Below are 4,331 nucleotides of genomic sequence, written 5' to 3'. Positions count from 1 at the left end.
GAGAGGTTTAAAAAGGAAATGAAGAGTAAAGATGGGAGCTAAGACTTCACTCTCGTTAATAATAGAAGCTAGATAAATGACTTTTTGGAGCTTCAATTTCACTTGGAGACGAAGACGACTTTCATTTTCCAGCTTTCCCTGGAAGTATTATCTACCTCCTTCTACTATTGAAAAGAAAAGGAAAAAATACTGTGGCATTATTATAGCAGTCCACATGCAGGAAGATCAACTCAGAGGACTTTTCAACTTTTGTATCTTATGGTTGTAAAACCCATTACCATATTATTGCATAAAATAACATATAAACGTTATAGACCATAAAGCTTCGAAGTGTGGTTGTAAATTATGTAAGCATATCTGTACATATACATATTCATGTTTTGATGCATTCCAATGATGAAAAATATTCTTTGCTCCATTGCTGCAGTGAGTTTCTTTCTGAAATACATTCTAGAGTCATCAGCATTGCCTCTTCTCTTTGAAATGACTAATGTGAGAAGGTAACTTTGGAAATTACATTGCAGTGTAATCATCTATATTGTGTATTGTGGATAAAATTGATTAGAATAATATTGAAACTCCCCCAAGGGACTCTACAATTATAAGTCAAGTCTCAAATGGAAAAGGTTTCTTGAAAAGTTGGCAGATGTCTTAATGAAAATGAAGCATTACAGTAATATATTAGGCCAATTTGTTCATTATTGACAAGCAAATCACTAAACTATATAAATTACTGGATTAGACAGGCAGAATTACTTTCCTTTCAGTGAATAGTTAATCAAATATTATATGTAAATGTTCATTTGTTTTTAGGTTTTGATATGCATATGAGTAGACAAAAGATTGGCCTTTACTTAGAGCTGTAAGTTGGCCTTAGATATAGAAAATCCAAATATTGGAATTTGTATCAAATTAGGAATGGAATTCAAACTCAAGACTGAAATCTACTATTCAGGACCCACAGTAGAATATACAAATAAAATAGCCAGACTTTGCATTTCCTTTATAAGCCCATGTACTTGGCATTTCTGTTTCCCTTTGTACTGTTTGTGTTTTAAACAGCCTTTCATAAAAGAACATCATTGAAATAATCCTCGAGGAACAGATAGAGCTATTTTACAAGTGTGGTAATTCTGTATGAGCATCCCACCATGCCGGGCTTTGTAAAGGATTTAAAAGTTTGTTTCTGCTTTTGTTTCCAAGGTCTTGGCCAAGAAGCTCCATATATAACAGCAACTAGGGAAAATTTATTCTAATAGATTTTTACTCTAAGAACAAGAATCTTTCTGTTTAATATTGCACATGAATATTAAATAAACTACCTGCTGGCAACTACACAATATTTTAGTCTCTAATTTTAAAAGTACACTGTATTTTAATACCTATTTTTAAACAGATATCAATTTTTATGGAGCAGTACATGAGTTGTTGATGGATAAATCACCCAAGCATGGTTAAAGAGAGCCTAATCTCCAGCTGGTACCAGATCCATTTAATTGTATCTCCTGACCTCACCTCACCTGAGCCTGCATTAAAATCATAATACAGTTCAAGTGTAAAAATGATATACTGTTTGTTCGCCCTGTTTATAGAGGGGCAAACATACAGTTAAATTCATATGTTTAAAATTGGTGGAGTCATTTGAAAAGGTTGAGTTAGATCAAACTGCCTTTCAGCGTTTTCTCTGCCCTTTTTCTATTTAAATGACGAGGCCCCCACAGCCAGATGACAGAGGCTGTTAAGAAAGTTGTAGCGGTTTTTACTGGTACCCAGAAAGTTGTTTTTCTCCATCCAACACAGAGATGCTTGAGCATCATTTGATGGAATAGTGCATTGTTTTACTGTGATCATCTATCTGGCAATAGACTAGAAACTTTTGGATGTTTCTGAATCCTCTATAATTTGGTAATATTTTTGAATGGCCTGAACATCAGGCATTGCACACGCTTCCATTTTCATTAAGGTGAAAAGTTCTTTCATTCTTATGATAATTTCATTTTTACTAATTGCAGTATTTAGGTCTTTCTCTTTTAAGAGCCAAGATTTGTTTATTTGTTAAAGTGTTTTCCCAACCAGAATCTATATTTATCTTATACAGTTTCCCAGAGCTGAACTGAGAACATTGGAAGAAAGTGGCATTGTTTTTGGATTCCGGTCCAAAGAAATCATTTGCTAATGTTCATTACAATTAACATTTACTGAGCTCTTTCCATGTGCCAGACAGACGTGGTTCTGCATCCCTATTATGTAATGCGCTGCAGTGTATAGCTTCTCCAGGAGTAAAGATCTTGTTTCTTTTTGTCACCATTAAAACTCTATTGCCAACAGAGTGCCTGAGAGGAAGCAGATTTCCAATTAAGAAGTACAGAATGAACCAATGAATACATTATTTCCTAGAATCTCTACAACTACCCTACAGAACATAAAAAATGTTACTCCCCACTTTATAAATGAGGAACATGTGTATGTAGTGGCACAGCCAGAATTTGGAAATACACTATCCGATTCTAAAGTCTGCCCTCTTAATCCCTATGATAACAACCCAGTATTCGTCAGTATTTGCAAGGGGAAAAAAAAACAATAAGATATCGATATAGGTGTAAGAGAGAGTATTTATTAGGGAAATTGATTACATGATCCTGGAAGCTGAGAAAGACCCATAATAGACCATCCATAAGCTAAAGAATCAGAGGAGTCAAGAGTGTGGCTCTGACCAAGTATACAATCCTCAGAGCTAGAAGAACTGATAGTGTGATTCTCAGTTCAAGGATAAAGGCCAAAGAAATTGGAGGCCACTGGTACACATCCTATAATCCAGAAGAACATATTTATGTCTAAGGGCAGGAAAAGGTGGGTGTCCTAGGTTAGAAGAGACAGAGAAACTTTACCTTTCTTTTGTTATTTTGTTCTATCCAGGACTGCAGTTGATTGAATGGTATTCATCTACACTGGGCACATGTAATTATGCTTCAGTCAGTCCTTTGATACAAATGTAAATCCCTTTCAGAAATACTCTCACAGACCTCTTTCAGATATAATACTTAACTAGCTACCTGATTAGACTTAAAGCCACCCAAGTGGCTATTTGACAGGTAAAATAATCATTAAAAGTCTACTGTTTGTCAACTTGGCACCCGCATACATCTTCTTAAATCATACTTCATCTCCAAGTTAAAGTAATAACAAGGTCACAGCTCCACCTAATACAATACAACTGTCCTGTGTACAACCAAAGAATGCTCTAATTCCTTCCTCAGAAGAAAAGATAATGTATTTGAAAAATGTTTATTCTTCTCCTGATATCGTATAGCTTAAACACTATAACATACATTTAAATTTATACTTCTCAATATGCATTCATTATGTCAAAAATCACATGTAAAGAATTAATAGAGAGAATAAAAGATTTTATCAACATAGATACACACACATATTCTTAGCAAAATTTCTATTATACTTCTTGTTTCCATGTGACCATGTGGTATTTATAGTTGGTATTTATAATTACTCCCTGTTTGCATTCCCTTTGTCTTCAGCAAGTGACTCAGCTGGTCACAGTTCTTTAACTGGAAGAATTATCCATACCTTTGTTCCTGAGGTATCTAGGCCACTTGACATCCTCTCTGGATTAAGTTATTAGATTATATTAACATTATTACATTAGCCACATTGCACAGTAATCATAAGAGACACCGTAAGGAATCAGTAAGTCTTAGGTAGAGTCACAGTTTGCTTTTCTATCAGATTCACAAGTAATGTGGATGCTGCCAATTGTGTTTTCACAATTAAAAAAGCATTGGTCTGGAGATTCAAACTGAATCTTTTGAGTACAATAAAATACAAAAAGTCCAGATCCACTTTTGTTTATGACAGTCCCATCAGTTTTACAAAAGAGCCTCTTGAGTCTATAATTTATAATACATCCTTTCTCACATCCATACCCATTCTCCCTCATGCTTGTTTCATGGCATAGTTCACTGTGACATTCATAACTGAGACCTCCACTGGGGTGCTGAAGGCTCCAGGCAGTACAATTTGAAAATACAGCATCTAACCCAACATCCTCAAAAAAGGAAAAGGATCTAGGATGGTCAGTGATTTGTACAATATTTTGGCAAATTAGTAGTAGTTCTGGGGTCATAACACGAGCACCTCTTTTCTACACCAATATCTGTACCCCTGGCATCACATATATTACTGGGGTCAGCTTTGCTTTAGTGCAATGGTTCAAGGATTTTTTCAAAATCCTTGTTGTTTGTGTGAAACAACTTTGCTTACTTTCTTTTCATCTCCTCTGTATTGTTCAGTTCTTTTTGCAGGTGATTTTTGGT

The sequence above is a fragment of the Cavia porcellus genome, unplaced genomic scaffold (genome assembly GCF_034190915.1).
Source record: "Cavia porcellus strain 051 isolate PalLab524CR breed Dunkin Hartley unplaced genomic scaffold, mCavPor4.1 scaffold_12, whole genome shotgun sequence".
In the NCBI taxonomy this organism is placed as follows: Eukaryota; Metazoa; Chordata; class Mammalia; order Rodentia; family Caviidae; genus Cavia; species Cavia porcellus.
This window is presented reverse-complemented; position numbering follows the sequence as displayed.